General features: G+C 36.9%; 1 protein-coding gene across 15 annotated transcripts in view; it reads left to right on the top strand.

The window, feature by feature from the left end:
• Positions 1-27,312, top strand: part of DLGAP1 (DLG associated protein 1) — a 365,353-nt gene that overhangs the window by 93,523 nt on the left and 244,518 nt on the right. For 2 of the 15 annotated variants that reach the window (XM_032442677.2, XM_085539646.1), the window contains exon 3: positions 2,271-2,366. The exons of the other annotated variants lie outside the window; for them this stretch is intronic. The gene's annotated coding sequence lies outside the window, so the exon portion shown is untranslated. The remainder of the gene's footprint in view (positions 1-2,270; positions 2,367-27,312) is intronic. 15 annotated transcript variants of the gene reach the window in all.

The raw sequence follows: 27,312 nt of genomic DNA, 5'->3' as shown, positions 1-27,312 counted from the left end.
TGCTAGTTATGCAGGAGATTAGGCCAGTACCCACCTCACTACAACCTCCCTTCAGGTAGTCGTTGAGAGCAGTAACGGCTCCCCTGAGTCTTCTCCAGACTGAACAATCCCAGTTCTCTCAGCTGCTCCTCATAAGACTTGTTCTCCTTGATAGCTTCATTCCTTTCCTCTGTACATGCTCCAGAACCTCAATGTCTTTCTCATAGTGAGGGCCCTAAAACTAAGCTTTAGGTATCCTGGCTATATCCAAATCTGATTAACAAATGAAAATCTCTGTGTAAGTTTAAATGAGGAAATAAATTTTTAATAAACGTTAAATAGGATAAGAGCTGTATGGCATTTTGTGCAAGCCACCCTCAGAAAGCACAGCATGAGAATATGGAGATGATGCATACAGTTATATACTCTGTCAAGTACTTAGACAGGCTGAATTCCTCATTGTAATATGGCTTTGACTTCACTGTAACATAACTGCCGTCCAGACCAAGGAGATGAGAGGATGCCACTAGGTAAGCAGTTGGTATTTGTATTCCAGGAATAAATAAACTGAGCCAGCAAAATGTTTTAGTACATGTCAAAATCTGCAGACATTCCTTTATGTAAAATTGTGGATCAAAAAGTAGTTGTTAAAATGATGCATACATCAGTGAGGCTGTATTATTTCCAAGAGCCCACAAAATGCCTGTGAAAAAGTATTACATGTGCTCCTAAAAAAATATTCCTTTAAACATGGTGCTCAAAGTCATAAAAATTGTGATAATTAAAGCCTAATCAGTCTCCTTACTTAATGCTCAATAATGGATATGTGCATAAAATGGCATTTATTTTCCAGGAGAATTTTAAGTCAAACAATACAGATTACACAGTTATTCATTTACATGTGATTATAATGTTTGTTTAAAATATAACTGTTTCCATCAGCACTGCAGATAATTTCAGGTTAGCAGCTGCCACTTGTCTCCTTTGAGCTGTTGGGCTTCTTGTTAAGTTGTATCAGAAAGTTGTCACATCTCCATTATTAAGAAACCCTGTTTTTTGTTTGGCTTAGTTTTATGCATAACTTCTGGATTTCTATTCCCTGAAAGAAGTTGTATTTTCTGAGTCAGGTGCATTATTTGGAGAATCTCTTTCAGAAAGGCTGGATGGTCATTGCTATGCTTCATGGAATTGGTTGGCTTTTTTCTCTCTCAGTGTTGTCTAGATATTTCTGTTCACCACTGTCTTCTTAAGAAGTTCTCACTCATTCAGTTTCCCTGATCCTCACTCTGCTGACGATCTATTTTGTATGTTGGTTGTGTTTCAAATACCATCCTGAAAATTAAAACCATGTTATCAGGCAGTAGCCCATACCATTTCTAGAAGTTCAACATGGCTCTTCCTTGCAGAAGGAAAGCCAACACACTCAATTTGCATCTTGGACAACTTGGGCTTGACACAACCCATCCCTTTATAATCAGCATACAGAAAAGTAGGAAAACTAATGAATACACACATTGTCTTATTCTCCAGAGTGCAAAACAATGATTTTCATTGAAATGCCTAATCTCTTTTCCTTTCAGTTCCCAGAAGCTCTGTGCCACACTGAAGTCTTACCAAATAAAATGATTTCTACCCTCCACCCCTCCCCCCCAAAATAGATAAGAGTATTTTGATACAGGAAAAAAAAAAAAGATATTACCCATATTAAAAAACCTTGATACTGACTTCAGCTAGGTTTTCATGTGTGATGACATTACGGAAGGTGGAAGTACTTCTCTTTGCAGAAGTGTCCTTCAAACATTTAGGGGTAAGAAGCTTATGCTGCTATATTGTGTAATGTTTTGTGGGTTCCTTACAAATGCACCACCTGGAGGAACTAAACTTTGAGGAATTTGGGAAAAAGCAAAATATAATAAAAAGTGGTCTGAAATTAAGATTAATCAAGAAGGCAGTTTTTGAATACAAATCTTCTAATTTATCTGTGTTCTGAATCACCATTGCAGTTCATCTCAGAAAGTCTTCATTTTCATGCTCTAAGACAAGGCAAATGTCAGCCCCTGCAGAGTTCTCAGGGCAGCACTCTGCATGGTTAGGCAGTCACCAGTGCAGTCAAGAAACTGCACATCTGAATACAGAAGCAGAATTTTCCCTTACTTGCAAGGCTTCCTTTAGTTGGTGTCATAGGAGATAGCATTGCACCTTGGGCAAGAAAATATGACTTTAATGCTGGAGACAGATCTTGTGCTTCAGCACAGAATCTGAAGTGTATCTGTTGTTTGTTTTTATTTTAGCAGGGAAAAAGAGCAATAATCCCAACTGGCAGTCCAAAAATAACCAGATTGGAGGGTGGAAGGAAAAGAAGGAAAAGGGAAGCTAAAAATGGAGAGGTAAATTGCTATTCTGTAGCTGCAGTTTTCATGCAAGAAGGAGCAGAGAGGCTCTATTACATACGGTGTTACAGTGATTTATGCTGACTGGAAATGTGGAAAAGAGACACCATTGCTACACCACAACATTTGAAATGGTTAATGAGATATATGGGAGATGAAGAGGAGGACATCATCTTTGCTAGAGGTGTTAACATCTTGTAGACAGTTGTCTCAAATTTCCTGCAGACCTTTTGAATATTAGGCCATTATTCTTTCTGGTCCATTATTCACTATATGCTTATATCTCTCGATTTTGTTAGTAATTTATAGTCCCATGTATATAGTTATGTTCCATGTGATTCAAGCATTGGAAAGGACTGATTCCTTGCAATGAAAGATGGTGGTACAGTGGCTGATTCTTACTTGTCATTCCTCTTTCCTTGATCATCAGATTATTGGCATTGTGAATAATGTGGGTTAACAGCATATTTAAGTCCTGATGTGCTGATACTGTACATTTTCTTCACATTTTCGCAAATGATACACCTCAGCTGCAGTGGAAAGAATCAATCCTGAGATGAATTCCCTCATCTTCTTCTGCTTCAAAAGAACTGAGCTGTGATATGATATTACTTAGGCGCTAGAAATTCAAAGGGAGAAACACAGAAATTCCAAGACTCCAACAGCTGTCTGAATCCATTCTTGATGGCTATTGCTTTTTTCCTCATGAAAATAAATTTTATTGTTTTCTTCCTAAACATTTTCAAAATTCAGTGTTTTCTTCTTGGAAATTACTGCTGCTAGGTATTACCTTGGCTGCCTTTTAAAATGTTCTGGCCATAAATGCAACACAGTAGGTTATTTTAGAAGTAATGCATATTTCTTCATATTATTTTACTATAATTTCATAACGGTGTTTCATATTATATACTTGAAACCTGGTGACTTTCTTCTAGTTTGTATTAGTGATTTCAGTAAATGTACTCAGTTTTCCCCGCTCATTTTTATCCCTGATGCTGTAAAAGAATAGATGCAAATATTCAAAGCTGAGTGGTATGGAGGAGGTTGAATTAACCCCGATTCCACTCAATATCTGTAAGTGCTACCTCTTCCTTGAATTTCTGCAGAAACAAATGCAGAGTCCAGCATCTGGGGTGGGATAATGGTACAGCAGATCAGATTGGGAGGCCAACTGAATAGAAAGCAGTATCGTAGATATTGGGAACATTGGAAGTATTCACAAACAATAACTTGTGCACCTCAGCCATGTATCTTGCAATAAAAACTGTCCTAGTCAGTGTTTGCAAGTGCAGCCAGCAGATCCCTCCCCTCTATTTGGCACTTATGAGATTGTATGAGGAGAACCATGACCTGTTTGAGGCTCCCCACTAAAGAAAAGACATTGACATGCTGGACTGAACCCAGCAGAGTGCTACCAAGATGGTTGGAAAGCTGAAGTACCCGTGAGGATGTGAGAGGCCTGGGCCCTGGGTCTGTTCAACAGTAAGAAAAGGTTGCTGATGGGAGGTCTTACTGCTGTCTTCATCTATCTGGGGCATTCTCAAATTCTGCTCAGGGGTCCGTGAAAGCCAGATGAAAGTGAAACACAGGAAATTTAAACAAAATTCAGGGGGGGGGGAAATGGATGAAATTACAAGGATAAAGTGGCTGGAGCAGATGTCCTGAGAGGCTATGGAATCTCCATCCTTGGAAGCAAGCCAAACTCAACTGGACTTGCTTTTAACTGGATCCTTGAACATAGGCTGCTGCCAGCTTAAATGGCTCTGTGTGTACTAGTGAATTAACAAGAGGGAGATAAACTGAATTTTTCAAAAGGATTATATAGCATTGGAAGCACCTCTTACATTAGAATTTTATGGGCACATATTTTATTTTATTATTTTATTTCTGAAATAATTCTGACTCTTTTGCCTTAACCAACATGAGGACCAGTCTACAGTTTCTCGTTTTAAAATGTTTTGATTATTTGTATATTTACCAGAGTTATAACTGTACAACTTTTGTCTTGTAATAACTGTAGAAACTGATAAGGACCTTAATGATACAGTGCACCATTTCATTGTAAGCTTTGATCAGTTGAAGTAGATAACAAAATCAATTTCTGAATTATTCTCTTTTGAGCTTAGCTTGGATACTGCCTGTATGTAGTAGAATTGATTTACATTTATCTGTGTCTCAGTTTCTGCTTCAGGCTCTTTGCAAGTTTAGACATATGTAATGGATATCAGAGATTATAGTAGTATTTAGAAGCCTCTGTTCAAAACAAAAAAAAAAATCTAGAATCACAGTGTATTAATTTTAAATGATGTAGCACAAGATGAAGAGTAACCAGTGTTCCTAATAGCTGAGTCCCTATATAGTCCAGTCTCTGATGGCTTTACTTTGAAAGAAGAATGAAAAAAATGTGCATTTTGTGTAGTTTTATGTTTAAAATCATTTACTTGCTTTGAGCCCATTTGCAGTATGTTATTCTATCCTCAGGAGACTGCTTTCATTGACTTTCTTGAGAATGGGAGTTGCTTAGCAGTTTACCTGCTTTGAGGCCATCAGGCTGGGCAACAGTCCAATTAACAAAAAGTTTCTGAAGCTTTACTTGTACCAGCATGACTTGTCTAACACAAATGGTTTATTTGTTGCAATATATCAGCCAGCTGCATATGGTGGCCTTCCATTGTGTTTGGGTCTCTCGTTTCAGGAAAGGTGCTCAGCATTCCACCTGCACTCAATTTAGGACAGCCCATTCCAGCTGCTGTAGTTTGGTAGCCCTTTTATCCTTGGAGATCTGAGGGAAATTTCTGATCTGAATGAGTTATTCTGATGGTGGCAAATCTTCCCTTGATTTTTTCAATTAGAAGTCATGCAGCTTTGATGTGCTCAATCAGGTCAAGTTATTTTCCATATGTCCACAGGTAAGATGCCAATAAATACATTTTCCTTGCTGAAATAGCTTATACAGTGTGCAGTCTGGTTGCTTTCCAAGTGGTCTCTGGTAGGCAGGGCACTAAGAAAGATTTGTAGGTGTTCAGCTAGCAGTAGCTGCCCTTTTGTGTGGAATGTGCCTACGGACTGAGCGCTGTGTAGGTGTCTATCTTTGCTGTACCTGTGGTTTCTTGGGACAATAGCTGTAGCTGTGAGTTTTCAGAAGACACAGATGCTTTTGCAGTGAGGGCCTAAACAGCTTCTTGATGTAGCTGGAATGAATTTTGGTATACTGGTCAGGACAGCAGTATGGCACTGAGCTGTATGCCATTTCACAATTTCGTGTGCTACTCTGTTGAGTTGGGTAGTATTGGAAAGTGCTTTTGGTGCTTCTCCTACTAGAGACTGTCAGTAATGCTGAAAAAAGAGAGAGCCCATTCACTATGTTTCCATTGCCTGGATAATTGGGAGTATGGCAAAAAAGGCTAAAAAAAAAAAATTAATAATAATAATAATAATAAAAAAGTTGAACTGAAAGAAGGGAATGTGTTTTGAAGATAAACTCTTTTTTGCATGGATTTTCTAGCCTGTACATCCAAAGAAATGCTAATTAATTGCCAGTTTCCCAAAATGCATATACCTCCTAAGAACTGCTCTGAATGCTATAAAAGAACTGTGTCATCAGTTTGGCCAGCTGACAAGGCATATGGCAAAGTATTTATGATGCCTGTTATGGGTAATGATAGCTGTTTGTGTGGAGCGGTGCTCTTCTCCAAGCAAGGGTAGTGCAGCAGTTGACACCAAGTGGAGCAAACTGCAAAAGAACTAAAAAAAAAAAAAAGAATTTAAAAAAAAAAAAATTCATTGATCCTCAATTTTAGAAATGAGAGGAAAGAGAAAAACAGTGCAGTCACCCAGGGGAGTTTCTATAGCAGCAGAGAACTGAAACACTCAGGCATATTGCCAAGAGCTCCAGTAGGTTGTTAATCAAAACTTCCAGGTTTCCTGCTAATCCAAGGTTCTGTCAGAATTAGAAGGGAAAACTGTCATATAGTGATGGGTTACTTAAATTTTGTTTAAAGAGAAGGAAGAAAGAAAGGATTGTTCTTATCCTTAGTAGATTTTTTTCACACTATAAAAATATTGTTTCTATTGGACTTTTAATTGAAGTAATGTTTACTTGATGTATTCAGATACATTCTGATACTGTTGTTCTCTTTTGTTGGCCGTAATTGGATGTTCCAGTAATAACATGCAAATCTTAACATCCCTCTTAGGAAAATTAAACAGGTGTATATGTAAAGCAAACAACTTAATTGCAAACTAAAATTTAAGTAAACTTTGTATAAGCACTCTGCTGATCTATATAGTTAACAGTAATATATAGTTTAGCTTTAGGCACTAAATTAACTGAAAAATGTCAGCCAATTCCCTGTTTATGGGGATAGTTGGCTTCTTAATATTGTCACACAGTAGGCATTTTTCTTCAACTGATGCTGACAAATCCCATTATCTAGGAAATGTTTCTGTTGCATAAGCTTAACAACAGTGAAGGCAGAAGTGATTTCAGTCTTTTCTATCTTAATTTTCTGGGTGGTGGATTTTTCAGTTCACTCTGAGGAGGAGAAAACGGCAGGGCATAAAAGGAGCGCATGCTCTTTGGCACGGCTTTCTCTTCCTTCTGCTCATATGGCGGAACCATGGTGGGCCTGGTGAGGGAACCAATGTGAGGCAGTGGGGCAGCCAAGAGGGAGCAGGGTTACCCCCACCAGTACAGCATTAATCCACATGATCTGGCATGTCTGGGAAAGAAAATAACTGCTATGGGAATGCTAGTAAGCTTGGAGAGGTATGTTCTTATAGGAGTTGTGCTGTCATAGAAACTGGGAGATGATATGTAAGCATTGGCTTTCCACATGAAAAGCCTTAATTGCCTTTGGTCTGAGGAAATCTTTGTGGAGGGAGAGATTTAGGGGGTCAGGAGAGAAGTTTCTTCCTCCATGACTCTTCCCAGAAATGCAGTGTGCCAACAGGATTCTTTCAAGGGAACTGTTATGAGTACTGATGAGGTAGAAACGCAATGTTCATTTGGATTTTGCTTTGTAGGGTTTTTTGTTGTTTCTTAGATTTTCATTGTGTGGAGTTTTATCTGTTGTTTTGTTTTGTATGGTTGTTGTTTTGTTCTTGTTTTTTTTGTTTGTTTGTTTGTTTGTTTTCTTCTAGAATAACTTGTGACTGCTGATTTGATCAAAAGCTTTTAGCAGTTTAGTTTTGATTCCTCAAAATGGAGTAGAGGAATTTGCTCATGTGGAAGCACAGTACTGTAAAATTGCTTTATACGTCTCAAATATCATGTTATAGTTATTATTTATCCCCTACATTTCTGCTTACTAGAATTTCTGATATTGACAGTAGGGTTGTGAACATTGTTAAGATTGCTTTGTGACAGGAGAAATCAGCCATTTATGGGGCAGAAGGCATGCTTAATGGTCCTAGGAGAAACTGGCCCACAGTAATAAACTTGAGAAACTGGTGGATATAAATGGAAACAATTTCAGTCCAGTATGGACACTCAGACTAGTAGCTGTTTGGCTTTAGCTTGCAACTTCTATGCTGTAGCTGTGTAAGAATTATATGGCTTGCCATAGCTCCATTGCTAGTTCAGAGTGCTAAGCCAGAGTGCAAATACAGGGTGAATAAAACCAAGACTAACAACTTCAGATTTTCCTGAAAATCAAGCTTAATTGTAGGGTCACTGGATTGCTTCTACTTTTTTTGCCATTTTGACAACTCTCTTGGAGGTCCTGTCCATGTTTCTGTCCAGTGTGGGCTGGGAAGCTGTTGGTGAAGGTACATGTAGGAAAAAATTAATTAATCAGTTATGTTGACAGCTCTGAACATGACAAGTTGTAGTGCAGGCTGGAGATCTTGGGCTGTTTCTAATGAAATGCAGTAACCCTCATGAACATTAAATGTGAATTAAAATGCTTTATTTATTTATTTATGGTAATCTGGCAGTCACTGATGGTTTGAGGTGGTTTTTTTTTCAGTTTTAAACAGCTGCTCCTTTTGTGAGATGTGTTGTTACAAATGTAAATTTCATCTTAGATAAGTACATGAATTTTCAACTGCAATTGGTCTCCTGACATTCTATCCCCAAAATAAGGGAAAATAAGGACATGCAAGCTAAAGGAGGAACGTACCCCTGATATCAAATGTATCAAATCATTTTATTTCTTTGAATTATCAGATTATTAAGGTGAGGATGGAATAACACTGGAGATCAGGTGATCCTCTCACAGGTATTTTCCAGCTTTTCCATGAAGTGATAGAAAAATGCTGCTGAAATCCCTGTCTGTAGGGGAAAAAAAGGTTTTGTTCTAAGAGCCACATTTACAGTCATCACTGATTCATATCATTGTGTTACATGTTTCAGCTGGGTTCCTATTGCCATAATTTCAGCTAACAAGAAAAAGAGTCTCTTTTCTGAATTGCATTTAATATACCATTTCTGTTTTTCACATCCAACCCACATGGTTCTAAGCCTGAATAAAAGCAGATTGGCTTCCTTTTTTATTCAGACACTTTTATGTATATAAGGATTAGCAAGAGAACTACATCAATGTTACAACCCACTGAACATGCACTTTTTTTTTTTTCTGTGAATTGGGTCCAACTTCTGTTTAAAGAAAGCTGGTTAAGGGAACCAAGTAGTTTCTTCACATTATGTACAATGGTTCTCCTTCCCAATTCACAGATCAAGCAACAGCTGTTACTGGGAGCTAAAGAAGCTGTTTTCCTATCAATTCAAGTAAAATATTAGTCTTGCCCCAAATAATAAGCTTAGTGAATATTTACTGGGTACTGAGTCAGTAAAGAATCACTAGAGATCTTGAGTAGAATATGAATAGATTACCTTTTATTGGCCTCAATGAGAGGAAGCTGAGAAATATGCCAGCTATTTAATTATTAACATTCAGTATAAATCAATAGCAAAATAGGCTTTGATGGTGATCTTCAAAAGGTTTTTAATCATTACACCCCTCGCAGACGAAACGTAAGCCTGAACACTTGGGGTTTAGCCTGTGTTTCTCTTAACTGTATAGGAAGGTTACCACTGTGATGTTGCACAGGTTCTAATAGCAGTAATTAAGACAGCACCAGTCATTTAAGCATATTGCTGTTCAGGGCTTTATTGTTACCCTATGGTATACCTGGATAATTCCAGAAGCATGGATGACAAACTAATGAAAAATATTCACTTAAATCCCATTGAAATTAATTAAATTGTCTGATAGGACTGTCTGCTGAATTCACGTGCACTGTAAGGAGCAATGTCTGCTTTAGGGCAGTGTTCCCCTGCCACCTTCCAGGATGATAACAAGAATGGCTTCTCGGGGATTCCTACAAGTTCTGCATCCTTCAACACAGTTTGAATTTGCATACCTGTTTTGGAATTTTTAGTTGATATTACAGAAAAATACTGTAAGTAAGCCCTTGGAGAGTGAATTCCTTAGTTTGTGTACCAAATATGGTTTCAACTGTAGTGGGGTTGGGAGGAATTGTGGGATATGAAGCAGGATGGGGAGGTGGATAATAGTCTAATGCAGTGTGAGAAAAATGTAATGTTAGGATGTTAGTGCAGATTAGGGGTTCCCAAAGTTTCAGGGTCTTGAAGCCATGCTGCAAAATATTCAAAGCCTTTAGTTTCCTCCTGTCTTCTCTATAGCTACCCAAAATAGCATATTCCATATTTCTTCTTCAACTAAATCCATTTCCTTCTACTGTCTCCCTGCTGTAACTCTGTGTTGCCTGCCCTCCCTTGCTTCACACCACGGTACACAAGCTGTGTTCATACTGGGTTGCCAGCCCTCCAGAAATGCTCTCCACTGCCACCCATGCAATTTCAACCTTGACCCTGCTAGAAATGCACTCACAGCAAACTGTGCCCTGGCCCTCTGCTCCTACATTTTTTTCAGGTTGCCTTACGTGCCTGCAGTTGGGTGTTTGTCTGCCATATCAATTCTGCTTCATACAGTGAGTCTTTGGGGGAGAAGGAAAGAGCAGAGACTAGGCTGGAGGGCAGCAGCTGGTCCCTGTGAACCTCTTTGGCTAGAGACCTATTTCTGTATACTCTTTGTGCTATTAAGTGACTTAGAGCTAGGATCACTGATGAAGTAATTAGACCTTGTTTGCCCAGGGGTCATGTAAGAACATTTATCGCATGCTGGTCTTCCTGATAACTTTTTTTCTTATGATGATGTGACTCAGACTGAAACTTCATATATAATTGTTCATATGTCATACTGTATCTGCAGTTCTGACCAATGCTGTTGCGTTGTAGTATAAACTACTCTTTTTTTTTCTTTTTTCTTTTTTTTTTTTTTTTAAAGCGTGTATTTCAAGAAGTTTGATTCAAAACACTCTCATAGGGTAATTTGAGAATCTGATGTTCAAAAACCTCATTTTCAAGCTCGTGTGCTTTGTAACTTGTGTGCAATTTGCTCAGTGGATTGCTTTACCTGCAGTTATTTTCTAGTGTAGTGATACTAGTTGTAGAAAGAAATGTCTCTTTGTAAACAAACCTCTAATGGCCATCATTGAAAGGTCAGAGTGTATTCTTTTCTTTCCTCCCCTTGTCCCTCCATACTAAATGTTTTTCTATTGCTGCTTTACTGCTTCCTTCAATTCAATGATTAAGTGGATCTCTTCCACTGCTTATGCCGGTCATGTATTGCTTGGTGTGGTATTAATGGTGCACACTTATTGTTGTTTTATTGTCTGCTGACAAGTCAATGTAAGTCTGTGCAGACTCTATCTCTGCACCTTCAGAATCTGAGATTTATTGCCTGCTCTCAAATGTGTGTCTGCCTCTTGAAAGTACTTCTGCCAGGATGACAAGATTTCACACACTGAACCATCCAGATCATCCCACCATAATCTCAGAATAATAAATCTTCCAAAATACCACATATTTCTCGCTAGCAGTCCTGTTAATGTTCAAGATATTTGCTAAGAAAAATGTTTTAGTACTATGAATCATTTTATTAGAGTTTCATCATTTTTCCACAAGGGAAACTCAGAATTATTCATCAATGCAGAATAGCATGAAATGAAATCCAGATTGTTGGTTGTGTTTTTTTATCATCATGTTAAATTTCAGTGTTTAAACGGGTTTGTTTTTTGTTTTTTTTTCAGAACTTTTGCTCATTAAGTCATGCTTGGAAGTGAGGTATCTTTTCCATGCTGTATGTTTTACTTTTTCCTTTGAGCCATTTTTTACCTAGGAGAGCATCATACTTCAGCTCGTTTACTGGACAGTATTAAGCTGATAGTTACATCATAGTTCTCAAATTCTTCATTGGATGCTTGAAGTGAAAAAAGCTGAACAGTCCTTTCAGAAGGTATATTGCTAGCACATTCTCAAAATTAATACACTAATGGTGTGAATAGTTTTTCATTTTCTATGACTTGATCAGGAAAGCTCATTTTACTGAAATACTTGATAAATAGTATGCAGTGCAGTTCTAATTAGCCTAATCAGTTCTCACTGAGAGTCCAGAGATATTCCAGCTGCTACAGGTTGATTTAGCAAGTCTATCTTGCTTTTATGTCCAAGCAGATCCTTAACTATCTATTATGAAAGGTAATATGGAGCAGCATGTGTTGTTTTCAATTAACTATTGTTAATAAACCAGAATAGAGCAGTTCAATTGGAAGAGAACCTTCAATGTTCATCTCACTGACCATTTCAGAGCTAACCAAAAGCTAAAAGTTGTTACTGAGGACATTGTCCAAATGCCTCTTGAATACTGACTTGCTTTAGGCAACAATCACCTCACTAGGAAACCCATTCCAGTGCTTGTGACCATCCCTACACTCAATGAATTTTTCCCTAATGCCTTGTCTGACCCTCTCCTGGCAGCTCTGTGCTGTTCTCCTCCTGCTATCGGTTCCCAGGAGTGTCTGCTTTCCTCTCCTCAGGGACCTGCAGAGCAGTGATGTTGCCTCTCGGCCTCTTCTCCAGACTGGTCAACCGAATGTCTTCAGCCCTATTACTGGCCCTGATGACCTTGTGTGAATAGGGAAATGTATTTCAGAACTTAAAAATACTATATTTATTTTGGCCATCATCCTTCATGGAAAAGAACCATTTTCATATCGCTTCAAATATTTAGCGACTGGTGACTCATCTAATTATCATCTGAATCATTTTGTTTCATTGTGTATCCTGGAAAACTGGGCTATTTTAGAAGAAAAATGCAAGATCAAATCATGCAGGAAGTGGTTCTTTGTGGAATACGTCTCTCTGTTGTATGCCCCATAGCATAAAAGTTTTGTCTTAGGGATTAATCCATTTCTTTTCACAGCACATTTAAAAATAAAAAATCAGGTATTACATCTTCTGAGTTGCTTGACAATATTCAGAAAATGGTTTTGTTCTGGTAAAATTAGTAATTATTCTCCAGATTCTAGTTCCTTCCCTCCTCACCCCTTAGTCAATCTCTTTTCCTGGAACTCATAGGAATATGCTTAAAAAACAAGTCTCTCTTTCTTTGGCAATCGCCAACACTGCAATGGCATTCCTAAGTTTCCACCAGTTTTGGAACTGGAGCTCTCCACAGGCTTGTGGACATTCTTACCTTTTAGCATAGCATATTTGTCCCATTCCCCTGTTGTTGTTTTTTGTTGTTTATTTTTTCTAAGCTGGTGCTGGCCAGATATATTTTTATTAGTCCAACACTGGAATTTAAATATTACGTCTGAAAACTAAAAATCTATTAAATTGAGCCAAGAGCTTTTTGTCCAGTCACAGGTAATTGTTTAAGCTGTCTCTTGTAGACAGTGGCAAGAAATGGACATTCTTGTTTTTAAAGTACTTTGTTAATTTAGATGATGTAGAGATGCCTGCTATGGGAGGCCTACTTCAAATATCAGTGATACCATTTATTTCTGTAATTCTGTGTTTTGTTCAGGTGTACAAGGCTGAGTTGTAGAGAATGTATGAGGCATCACTGTCTGATTGACCGAGATTGGTATATCTTGTTGCTTCAGTGGAGGAAAAGAACCTAGATACATTTAGAATAATTTAATACATGTAGTTTCAAAAGCAGTCTGATAAATATGCTGCCAAAAGCTTATGTCTTTAAATAGTATCTACCCACAGCCTATTTCCACTCTGTTATTAAATGACGTTATCTGTAGAATGAGATGTAACTTGGGATTTAGTAACTATGGACAGTGGCTGCAGCATTTGCTGTTTTATCTGTAATGCCTGGCACAACTCTTGGTGCTGTGAAATATTAATAGCAGCTGCTGGAGGTAGGAGAGTTGAGCGATCAGCACTAGCAGATTGTTGGTTTTTCACTTGTTTCCATAGCAGGGACTGTTTTTGGTGCCCTTGACTATGATAGGTCGTCTCACTATGCTAATGATGAAATGCTCATGTCCATGCTCTGCACATAGCTGGTGCATATTAGTTTTAAGCAGATGCTTTGCCACACTGAAGTTATTAACATCTTTTAGACGCAGAACCATTTGACAGATTGGTATCTAAATTAATATTGCCTGGCTGTGAATAAGCAAGGATGTTAGGAAAACCATGTGAGAAGACTTGTTAAGCTTTTGCATGTGCATTTATTTCTAATAGCTGCGGGCTATGCATCACTTACCTGGACAAGAGATCTGCACTAAGGCTTGTCTAGCTAATCAAGGGGGGAAAACAGTATTTAATATCCTTTACGGTACGTGCTGTCTTAGAGTTGTTCAGATGCATCTTCAGTGTTCATGAAATATAATCCTACTATTGAAAACAGAGATGTAGTTGGTGCACTAGATATTGAGAAAAGTTGGTTGTCTCATGCCATAGCTAAAATTATGGTGGATATGATGACTGCTTGTTATTTTATTTTTATTTATTTTTTAATGAAATGTAAGTATTTACTTCACTTACTGTCATTGAAATACTTGGTAAATATTCTCTGGATGTCTCATGTATGTCAAGTTAACTTCCTTCTAACCAGCAGCTAAATGTGCATTTATCTTCTGAAGCATATTTAAAGTGTCTTATTTCTTCATTTGTCCTTGTTATGTGAATCACATTGCCATCATTAGCAAGAAATATTTGCTTTTCCTTTGCTGTTTGACATAGCATACACAAGTTAGCAAGTAGTTGTGCAAGTTTAAGTATTTGATATTTTCAATTCTTGTAAGCCAAGTTTAATGTTGATATTGGGGTTGGTTTTGTTTCTTTTTAATTTAGGTTGTAGTAACCCTAACATTTTTCAGAATTCCTGGCCAAAGCATTTAAATACTCTTCATATATATATAAAGTATATTTAATATAAATAAATACCTCCTTTCATGCTTTGTCTTGGAAGAGTCATGGTCCTTTCTTTAATTTGAATACATAAACTTTGATGTATTTGTCATACACTTACCAATTATCTTTCACTCCTAGACAGTTTTATTGATTTTTATAGATGCAAAAGAAAATTTTTCTGAATAGATGGATCTTAGAAATGCTTCATAAACATAGCCCACTGAGATGCAGTATGCAGTAGATGCCCTTTACTTCTCAGGTACTTGCTGTAAATAAATTGGTTGTACTGGTTAGTTGTCCTTTGTGTACCAGCCACTAGAGGGGGAATGAGACACGTTTTTTCACGGAGTTTTGCAGGCATTTGGCTGCAGAAGAAAAATGTCCTGGGATTCTTCATTTTAAATTGTCTAAAGTCTCATGGCCATCCTAATATGATGTCCTCTAGGTCTAATTCTCTTTTTAAATCAATAAAGTCACAGAATAAGTCAGCCACGTGGAAGATCTTTGAAGGTAGTCTGTTCCTTGAAGAAAGGTGAATCTCATGGGGTGCTGACTTCCAAGTTGCTTTGTCTAGGTGGGTTTTGAAAATCTGAGGATGATGGTTCTACAGCCTTTCTGGGCAACTCTGTCCAAATTTTGACTTGCAGTGTCTGTGGTGACTTTGTTATTCCTAAAGTGTAATTGGCTGAACTCAAGTTGGACTTGATTCAGCATATCTGTGTCTTTCTGAAAAGTCCAAAATCAGATGATATTTTCTGAGTGTGGTGTCATCACTGTATGCAAGTGATTTACATACAAAAATGTTAATGTTAGATGTTGCCAAGGAGTAACTGAGATCATAATGTCACAAGTACTGTGTTTCAAATATGTGAAAACTCAGGTTTGAGTTTTTCCAAACTATTGGTATTGTGCTGTGCCTCTAAAGAAAGACTGCCATGAGTGATAGATTTGAGCAGGCTGCAACATAAAATGCCCAATTGTTTGCCTTTTTTTCTGGCGCAGTTCTTGGTTGTTTGCCCTAAATGAAAGTGCTTTAGTTCAGTAAGAGAAATGAGGTTATCCTTTCAATTCATGTGAAACAGAGTACATTTGTATGGAATAGATTGAAAAGATTGATTAAATTAACATAATTCTTCTGAGAAATGCACATTTCCTCGTATATCCAATCAAATTTCCCATCTTTTAGTTTGAAACCATTTCCCCTCATCCCATCACAGCAGATCCTGCTAAACAGTGGCCAGGAATCAATGTTAAGCAAACCTGTGCTCTTACCAAGGTGGTCATTTGTGTATATTTACTCCATGCAGGATCTACCTTAAGATATGAAATAATATGCTGCAGAATTACAGAAAAAGCTACGTTGTTAGCACCCATCATTTATAATTACCGTTACTTCCACAGATGTTCCTATGTTAACGCTGTTGCTCTAAAGCAGCATGCAGTTAAGATATGCTGCCAGTATTTGCTGTCTGAACTATTCACCTTTGTCTACATTTCCATCAGATCATAGAATTATAGATGGGCTGTATCAGTTTGTACTATGCAGTCCACAAACTCAGCAAAACTGTAAGTCTAATCCATAAAGATTATTTTACATAAATAAGCTTATGTTGCAAAGCTGCTAATCTCTTTTCTCTGATAAGATCTCTGAATGTAAGTATGATTAGATTTTCAAGTGTGCTCTTTAGTAAGGTTTCATAAGATTCTCAAGGTTATAATGCATGTAGGTCATTCTAAAAGTCATGTCTCTTATTTCCACAGAAATGACAACTGAGACAGAGTACAGTAACACTATTTTATAGAGCAAATTTTCAACTACATAATGCTATTTTTAAACACAGACACCACCAGTAGCTATGAATTTTTGCCGGCGATGAGCATACCTGCATAAGGTGCTTGTAAAACTATACACCTGGAGGTGACCCACTGTTGCTGCTGAAACGCACCTCTCATTGCTTCACTGTGCTCACATCCACTGTTCAGTCTCCAGAAACATTCAGCAAGTGTCAGTGAATGTCAGTGGGTGATATTTTTACCATGTGGAGGAATGCAGTTAAGCCTCTTGGTTTTGTACACAGTTCCATGTCATATGGCTCTTGTGCTGCCATCTGTCACATGGCTACTGATGGGAAGGTTCAACCTCTAACTGCTGTATCACCAGCTCTTATGTCGTGGGCCAAAATCATACAATAGGAGGCGTTAGTTTCAGAGCAGCTCTTGTTGAAAAGCATTCTGGTAATCCTGTTCAAAAAGAAAGAAAAGGCCTTAAGAACAGCCTGTGAAGTAATATTTCTTGTTTTAAGGCTATGTGTACTTTTGCATCTTGAACAAATTATGGCTCAATACTTGTGTTGGTTTTTTCAAAATGTGATAATTTCATTTTTTAGAGGGCAACAATAGTCTGAAGAAATGAGGTATATTGTATACAGCCATATAAAGTAAGACCTTCACAAAAATAGGCTATTAATCCTGATTGTGTCAATTCCATTCTTCTTATGTAACAACTTGATGCATTTTCTTTCTTAAGAGGCAATGAATTTGTGTAACTTTAATTGATTTGTAAAACTTCTAAAATCTTACTTATAGTAAAATCCTGAACTTCAATTTGATTTATTTTTTTTTCTCTTTTGGCAAATATTGTATTTATGGTTTCATTTGCATACAGCACCATGTTCAATAATATTTCAAAGATAGGCAAGGACTATTTTTGGATATTGATACGCTTTAGCCATATAAAGCTTAATTTGGAGCAAGCACTGAGAGTATCCAAGTTTATGACATTGTGCTTAAGCTTCTTCTGGAAATAAACTCAGAGAGGTCTGGAAGTAACATAGATAGTACTCGTGTATTCTAAGGATTCTCATTTTTGCTGTTTACATAGACCAACTGAATGAAAAATAGTTGCCCTTTAAGCAATTCATACACTGGAATATACTCTGAAACTTGATAAGTGGCTGTGGCTGTGGTGGCTTGAAATTGATAAGCTATAGAAATGTTCCTGCATTTCCTATATATGTGATGGTGCTCCTACTCTGTCCCCACAGTTTGCAACCAATGCCATGCACTGTTTCCTGTCCTGCCTGCTATGTTCTTCTTCCCATAGAAGGGAAACTACACAAGTCTTTAGGTTAATTAGAGCCACTGCTTCTGGTAATAACATACAGAAGCAGAACTAAGAAAGGGGAAATAAATAGAAATTTACTTTCTAATTCCCCAAGTCACCTCCTGCAAAAACAGGAAGTGTATCTGATTTCCTTTGCTGGCACCGATTACCTTTTCCTACCCCACTGCAATGCAGGATGCTGTTCTGCTCAATGTATTCAATCTTGAAAGCTTCCTGAAATAGCCTTGAAAAAGAAATTAAAGTCTAGAATGACCTTTTTGAAAGGTAGAAGGTAATGGCTATTAAAAGCTGACTGACAGGATGGCTTCCTGGCTGTCGTCAAATGGAAATTAGTGGAGTTCATGAGCAACACCACACTAAGGTGCTCTCAATCAGTAGCAAAGTAGATAGAGCCTGTCATGCCCATTTGCAACTGAAGTTGGGATCTGATGATACAAAATTATCTTCAGACTGCTCTCTCTGAACCAACCTAGATCCTGTCAGATTCCTGTGCCACTGCACACCTAATAACACAGTCACATTTAAAGACTTTCAGATTTGAAGTTTTTCTATTCAGCTTTCTCTGTTGTAGTATATATCTTCACTGTTCCAAACTGAACTGAATTTCATTTCATACTTAAGCTTTAGCTCAGCGTCATGCAAATTCTGGCCCACCCAATCATGAAAGGAGTTTATTAAATCGTTTAAATTCCAGTATTCTAAGCATGAACATTTCCCTGTTACTAGCTCTTTGGTTTAAAAAAGAAAAGGAAGTTAGATATGTCTTTAAGGATGGCATTGAAATGTTCTTTTAATGTCATGAGCATTTAGCACAACACAACTTGTCCTCATATCTGATGTTTCTAAATGAAAAACACTTCTTATGTTACTTATTTCAGTCAATGTTCAGAAGAAATTCAGTAAGGAAGCTGTGATTTTAGATAGTGTTTAAGGCTTGCGAGTTGCTTCACTGCAACAATGGCCAGATTTTGTAGTAAAGGCTTCACTATCCAAAGTGTTATCTGGAGATACAAGATCTAAATGTTTCAGCGCATAATCCTTTATTTTGGAAGTCTGAGTTGGTTTTATACCCCCGTACTAAACTTTAGCATTTTGAATTAAATGGAGCTTATTTTAGCATCTTCACTTATTTGTCTAGAAGCACTTTAAAGTACTTGGATTCCACACTAACATTAAACAACAGCTTGTTTTGTTTGTTCTGTAGCAACGTGAAAACTGAAAAGCAGTTTTGCAAGCAGCTACCCCTGTAGATTAAAAGCAAATAATCTAGTTTTCTGATGCAATTTGAAACACGTGCATAATATGAACTCTTAGTATCTATTGCAAAAACATTCAATTTATTTTAAAAGTTAACAAGCAGGAAAAGTGCATTTTCTTAATTTTTTCCACATGAACTTAGTTCTTGCCTCTTAACAGTACTTTAAGATAAATAGATGTGTATAATTGAAAAGAAAAAATAAAATCTGAAAGGCAAAGTAACTGACTTAGTAAAGCAGAAAAGTCTTGTTAGGGACCTTCCATGGCAGCTCCATGCTGGCATTTGATCATTCAGCTGTAGTGATTCAATCTTTCCGCACAGCTAACTTACTGTGTTTCTTCATTCACGTCACAGGAGATTATGTGAAAACCCTGACTAGTGTTTGCCTGCGTAGGCAGACTGAACTAATCTGTATTCCTGCATGCAAAGAATAAGGTCCTGGCTTATAACCTTGTTAGCAACCACAGGGAACCTCTCAATGTAATTTGAAAGTTGGAACTGGGTTTGGAGAGAAGGGAGATTACAAGAAGTGTTGCTAAGCTACCTGTTAAACAAGGAGAAGGTATTAGTTCAGTCAAAAATCTCTTACTTCAAGAAGATTTGTATTAAATAGATATATTTATCATCAGAGTTTATTTTTACAGGACAAAATGGCACAGCAGGGACAGAGGTTTTTTTTTCTGAGTCATTCAGCTTTAGATATAAATTTGGTTAGGAGAAGAAAAATTGAGAAGCACAAAGTAGCACAAGCTGCTAAACATAAAGAAAAGTGTAGTTTTGAGAATGGTAGTACAGCTTTGAGTATGATTAGTACAGGTGCCAAATTGCTTCACTGAAAATGTTTCCTATTACTACAATTAACAGTGGGGGAAAAAATAAATGTATTCCTATATTGAGTTCTCGCACCTTCTATGAATTCTCTAGAGCCTGTAAATGCCTGTTACCATCTTGCAAAGAGTTTCAAGATGGATTTTGCCATGACAGTTCAGCTAAATTACATTGTGGTCCACTAGTATGTTGTTATTATGGTACTTCATGTCATTAATTGAGAATGAGTTGACACTGGACAAGTAGAAGAGTAGAAGTTTCAAGGCCTGCTAAAAAGCTCAATTAGAAGGGAAACCCTTGAAAGAAAGATAATACTGACAAAATAAGTGTTTATTCGTATGTCTTTTGCAAGTCTTTTTTGCACTTGCCATCTTCTACACTTATTTCCAGATTCAATACGTTAACACATTTCCATCTTAAATATCTGCTTTTCTTTCTATAATTCTAATCGAAAAAAAGTTAAAGAGTTTGTAGAAACTCTTCTGCTAACTGTAAGAAACAAGAGAAGAAAGAGGGAAAAAGAAATAACTGTCCAAATCATCAAGAGTGACAAAAAAATCTTCAGGGTAGCTTTGTGACTTGATTGCTCTTGATGTCCATTCTCTCACTTCTTAATCATTTTGTGAACCCCATTGCAATATTATGAAAGAACTGTATGTTCTTCTGACCAAGGACTGACTGTGATTCTTGGCAAATTTGAGGATAATTTGTTTGAATGATTGTTACTGTAATATTTTATGTCTGGAATTTGATTGCATTTCAATCATTGCTATCGTAGATTTAGTTTTCTAGGCTAAGAAAAAGAAAACAAACCTCTTAAAATGGCATTCTGCATTAAAACAGTGTCATTGATCTCAGTGAAAAGGTTATTGTACTTAATAAAGAGCTTGGTTGTAGTCTGGAAAATATGGCATTAAGCAAACAGCAAAAATATATTAATAACCTTTTGTCCTTCCTAGCAGGCAAACATTATATCACAGCAAGTGCAATGTTGTTTTTTAATGCATATTATGAAGTGACTTCACTGTGAAATTTAAGACTTGTAAGTATTAGTGAAAGTTTGGTCATTTATTCAGATGCTTTACCTGGTCTCCAGACCTGCTAACAAACACTTGTGTCCAATGGAGCTTCTCAATGCAATCCTCATGAGATGATGTATATTAGTAGAACCCTACAGTTTTCTGTTTGTCTTGGAAAACTGATATCTTGACGCATTGGTATTTTATAGTTCAAGGCTCAGTTCATGAGCAAATTTTGCCCTGTGCATAGAGTTAGCACTGTTATTTTATTAATCTCTGACTGCCAGCGATAAGTGCAACCCTAGCCTGGAAAGAAATTGCAATTGCTGTTTCAGAAAATTTGAATAATCTGTCTTGTTGATTCCATATGCAGAGAAAACTATTTGATAGACTGGAGACATTTAACAAATTGTGAAAATCTCATATTTGGATTTCCTAAATGACATAAAGAAGGACCTAAGCATCTGTAGGTCAGATACCTTAGGACTGGAATAGTTTAGACAGAAGGCTATCCTGGTACCCTCTCCAGAAGTCAGTCTGGATCTCTTGAAAATGTTCTACCCAAACAGACTAGCAAGTGTTGGAATAATAATAATAGTAAAAAGAAGTTCTGAAATGGTATGTGGCTACAAACATTGTCACTGACTTGTGTCAACTCATTAATTCTCTGTTAATGAAAATTAGTAAGGTCAATTGCATTTATATCAATATTCTGTCTCCGGCAATGACCAAAAATTGAAGCCTAGGAAAACGTATTAAAAAAAGCAAAGTGTTTGCAATTCCACTTTTCATTATATTCCCTCAGCTTCTAACTGCTTCCTCTAGACTAGGTCCCTGGACAAGGATTGCATTTGACAGAACTTCTCTCTACATTTAATGAAAGGCTGTGTTTTCACCTGTGGCCAACTCTATTTATTTTTTTTTTCTTTACTCTGTTTTTGATCCATAGAGACTGTAACATACATAGGATGGAAGGACGTCAGCAATTTAACAAGATGTTACTTGAAAAAACACCTCATGTTTCTTAGAATCCTAACCACTGACAACTTCAGTTTATGGCCTTATTACTTTGTATCAGAATGTGAAAAAACAATCCATTTTCACATTCTTCATGCCATCATTTCAGGCGTCATAGCTACTTCCAAGAGTCACTTTTCCATATTGACAAGTCCCAAACTGTTCGATAACTTCTTTAGAGAGCTTTCCAGAATACTGATCACTCTCACCATTCCTTTCTAGTTCTAACCATTTCATTCAGATATGGCAGAGCAAACCTATATGCAGTGTACCTGATTTGAAGGGTCTGTTTAATTTTTGTGTGTGTGTGTGCGTGTGACCTAATGATGTTCTGTCTTGATCTTCATTCAGTTCCTGATAATTCTTAATACTGCTGATTGCTTAGCAGATCTTTTCCTGGAAAGGTCTATAACAGCTTAAAGCTACAACTGCTAAGTGGTTTTATGTCTTCAACAGTCATATTACTGTTCAGTCTGTTAAAATATTTATGCAGTTTGCCCTCATTTATTAGTCCAATATGAGAACTTTTGCTGTTTTTCAACTAATGTTGTACGTGTGCAAGAATCTTCCATTTTATCCTACCTTATTTTTCCTTTGTGATGAACATTTTCAGAATTATTTTGGGAATCCATGTAGAAATTCAGTTAAGTAGGTAGGTGAATGGATCTTTCTTATCCACATGGTCATAGACACATTCAAGAAGACATGCTGTCTCATAAAACGTGACTTCCTATTGCACTGCCTGGGTTGACTCTTCCACAGTATGTTACGTTTTATCTTCACCTTCACTATGTCTCCCCTCACAGAATCTTTACAAGTTGTTCTTGCATGCACCATCTTCCAGGCACGGTACCAAGACAGTGCCTTTTGTTTTGTATTTCATACTCCCTATGTCTCCCAAACTATTTTGTGAAATCAGTCATTTTTCATCTTCCCTAGCAGCCATCTGCCTTCCAGAAAGCTTGTGAAAATTTGCCTTTCACAAATGCTAGAATAATAGTCCACTCTGCAAGTTGCAAATCCCCTCTATTACACATCACACCGATTTTACTGTTAAAACCTCTCAACAGTGGCTTTACGTATTTATGTAAAAATTGAGCTATTTATAAAACAGGCTTTCTTCCCTGTGCTTTTGTGTGCAAAAAAAGAGATGAGTTTTTATTTTCACTGGAGTGTCTAGGCCCATGTTGCTAGGAAGGAGACTAAGTTATACAAAGCTCCTTCATGTGTGGCAACTGAGTTTTGAGGTCTACATTTAAGCAAGCTCAATTATACTGTGGTTGTTTTGTGTGAGCAAGGCTGATGGTGGTAGGCAAGACAGAAAAAGCCTAACATGGCTCATTAAAGCGCGTATCCATTTTGATGACAGATGGTTGTGGTGGGAGAGGAAATCAATAGCAGTTATCTGTTTTGGACTTTGCTGCATGAGAATAAACATTGAGCAGTACTGTGCCTGTTTTCTTTGTAGAGCAATGATATACTTGCAGCCATGATAGCAATCATAATAAAAACTCTTTACTCCATAAGAATTCTCAAAAGCCAAAATGTGGTTTCTTTGTCACAGCCACAGAATTACTGCTGGTGAAAGGGGAAATAACATTTCAGTTCACTCAATGGTAGGTGAAGAACTGGGGCACCATAATCCTTTGATGTTGCTATTGTGTCAAATTATTTGAGTGCATTTTGGTCAGGTCATTTGTAGTTAACAAAACAAATATGTACTGTATATTGGACCAAAGGAAAACGTTTGTGCCACTAGTGAAAATTCATGATTTCTTAAGTAATGTTTATGCACTTATTACATATATTTTGTGTCATTTTCTGTCATCCAAGCATGTGCCGTTCAGTTTGCTGTGGTTTCACTGATAGTCTGATCTTCAACTGGAATGTTTTTATTTTCACTGGTAATATCTGTTACTTTGTTCTTTAAAATGATTTCTCTAACAGAAAAAACTCAGTGAAGTAATTAATTGATAGAAGGTTTAGTTGCTGTCTGTTTAAATAAGAGAGGCTTTATTATTTTGTAGCCTCGAGTACATTTAAGATGAGGATCTGTCTTAAAAAAAATTGTACAGGTCTTTTAAGGGTGACTTAGCATATATAAACATGAACAAGTATGCTTATAGCTTCAACATCAATGTTCTCCTCTCTCTATCAAATCTCAATGTATTCTCAGAAATGAAAATTTACTGAATGCAACGTTTTTCAGCAACGCTTTTTCCTTCTCCATCTATACTGTGTTTTATTTTAAAATGCCTTTAAACTGCTGCATTTATAAATCTTCAGAACATATTAGAGCTTATGGTCTTTATGTTGGACAAATTTTCTCTTTGTTTTTGAGGAAAAAAAAACCCACTAAGTGCTCTTTGAGTTTGTTTGTATTTTCAATGACAAATTTCCCTTTGGAATTAACAAAGACTCAAAAGCGCTTAGAGGTGTCAACCATGATAATGTATTGCAAAGACTTGTCTAGCTCCATATTCTCAGCATCCATGTTGGTATGGGGAATTTAGGAGCTTTGGCCTTATTTTCTAACTTTGTAGATGTTACAGTAACCTTACAATTTCAAACTCAGATTTTATTAGTCTTCCTTCCATTTAAATTTTAGGAAATATTTCCCTGAAGTGCGTACACTGAGTGTGAATCATTACCAAGTTTGCTTCATTCATTTTAAAAAAAGGAGTTTAAAAACCCATTTTCAGTCATGACTGTGTCATGCTGTTCTTTTTCGTACACAGAAATATCAGGAATGACATAAGAAAAAGAAATATGATAGTTTGGGAGTGGGACTTCTTAAGTCATTTACTTTTCATATGCATTCAGATGTGGACCATAAACTACAGTAACATCACTACATTTTAAAAGATGGTTTAAGCAACTATTTTTGTGCAGAAGACAGTTTACTAGTAAACTGTAGCCATCTCTTGAGTGGATGGTAATTCAGGAGTATTTCAAATTCATTTCAGATAATACAATTATCATGGAATATATGCAAAAATTCTGTTTATGAAATCATAATTTTAGCCTGTAATTTTTAAGATCCTTAGTTATATCTCTAATATAAATATTTTTAAAGTATTTTTAAATATCAATATAAACGTATATTTTAAATGGACTCTGGGCTTTAATATATAAAAAAGGAGCATGGAAGAGACTTTACTTACTTTATTACATACAGGTAGGTTGAGCTGAGTTAAACATATTGGTTTCATCCCAAATGCAAGAGAATCTAAGTGTTTAAGAGAAGTCTTGAGAATGTAAACTATCCTTTTGGTAAATTTTTTGGTGTTTCTTTTTTACACTTTTTTTACACGTGTAAGTTTGTTTGGCTTTTACAAAATGTTACACCTAATCAAAGCATTAAAAAATAATAATAATAAAAATCTTATTTCAAAGGTGCCTTCAAAAGACTTTTAGGCGCTAAACAAGACCTGCAATGAGGTCCTACTTCCTGTTCTATCTTACATGTTTAGCAACTCACTGTTTTTCTGATATAATGATTCCTTTATCTAGTGGAATAGTTTGGATGATGTTTAGTAAAGTCAAGTCATTTATATGTATGCATGTGTGTGTGTGTGTGTGTGTGCATATACATATATACATGCATGCACAAAGTATGCCTGCAAGCCTGTCTGTTCACCAGATTCCTTCCCAAAAAAAATGTCTAATTTAAAATTTAAAGAAGCAGCAGAAGAATGAAGTTGACAACAAATAAAGAGACAGAAAGGGGCTCACAAACTGCTGAGGGGAAGCTGCTGGTGGAATAGTTCTTCCCTCATATCGGTACAGCTGGAACAATATGTCTGACTGCTCTTAACTGGGAGACAGCTATTAAATGAGGATGAAAGGATGTAATTCTTCCTTTATGTTATCATTTGTGATTGGCAAGTCAAGGACGTGATTCTCTGTCTCTTCTCTGCTCTTGTTAGACTCCATCAGGAGCATTTAACTCTGAGGCTGGAGAAACTCATCTACAAAGAGAGGCTGAGAGAGTTTCTCAGTCTGGAGAAGACTCCATAAAAGAGGACTGGGAGCCTACAGTAGATATGGGGACAGACTCTTTACAAGACAAGAGATAATGGTTTAAAACAAACAAAAAAAGAAAAGTCAGACTTTATTCATATTAGGAATAAATTCTTCACTGTAACTGTGGTGAGGTACTGAAGCAGTTTGCCCCGAGAATACTCCCTTATAGGAGTATTCAAGATCAGGTTAGATGGGGCTTTGGGCAATCTGACCTTTGGAAGGTGATCCTGCCTATGGCAGAGGAGTTGGATCTAGTTGGAACTAGTTGATCTTTATGGTCCCTTTCAACCCAAATAATTTTATACTTCTATAATTCATTTGATGCATTTCTTTCCTTTGGGGATTTGGAAGGGGAGAAAAAAAGAATGAGAGCCCTGAATTCCATTGATCTGGACTTGCAGGAAGATCTGGAGATGGATGCATCTCATTCAGTACTTCCTACCTCTGGCAGCTTCTCACTTCTCTGCAAGACAGATCTAGAACATTCTTAGAACTTCTGGTGCCCAAACAATATAGGCTTATTAGATTATCTTTTTCCCCATTTCTTCTCCAGGAAACTGGAGTTTCATCATCTACTTAGGTTTTTGATGACTAAAATGTTCATCCATTCCTTAATACTCTGACAGCTGTCCAGGAGATGGCTGCTGTTCAAAGGCTACTGAGCTTTGGTCAGTGGAGGTGAGAACTTGCAGTGCTGGCAAAGTGTCATGTTGTTGTTGTGCACTGGTTGGTGGGTGGCAAGTGATTGTATTGTGGCTATATATGTTGTTGTAATTGTATTTCTGTTTCCATTTTCTTCATCTGTCTTAGTAAATAGTTTTGATCTCAACCTGTAAATTCAGTTTTGTTTCTAGTTCTCTCCCTCATCCCGTTTTTGGGGAGTGGGCAAACATTTGTGTGATGCTGATCTGCTGCTGGGGTAAACAACATTGTTCGACTGAGTTCTTCTGAGCAGTAAATTGTCTGTTACCATTGGCATTTTTTAAGTGATCAGTATTATTTAGGGCTCTTCCTACTGAAACTTCTAGTTCCAACTTCACTATAGTTATTTCTCCAATTGCAAACCAATACTCACCTTCTTAAGTAGTAGAATAAATTAATTTTGTCAACATGGAACTTGCAGCAGAGTATGTCTCATTGTACCTCGTCTTACTATAACCAAACTGTTCTTTACATTCAAAGAATCTCAAGAATGCCGGCAGTGCACTTCTGTCTATAGTACTGATTGCAGTTTAGACAAAACCAATAGCAAGTTTCTCACAAGCTTTAAAAGTTCTGATTGCACAGGCTTACCCTGGACTGAAAGCAAGACCTTTTTCTCCTCAATTAAAATGTTTCTTCTGATTGCTTGATAGAATTCCCAGTATCATGTTCCATGTTTCTTTTCATTCTACCATTTCTATTAGAGCTCTATTTTAATCCAGTTGTCT

The sequence above is a fragment of the Coturnix japonica genome, chromosome 2 (assembly GCF_054131305.1).
Source record: "Coturnix japonica strain WE chromosome 2, WE-NBRP24, whole genome shotgun sequence".
NCBI lineage: Eukaryota > Metazoa > Chordata > Aves > Galliformes > Phasianidae > Coturnix > Coturnix japonica.
This window is presented reverse-complemented; position numbering and strand designations above follow the sequence as displayed.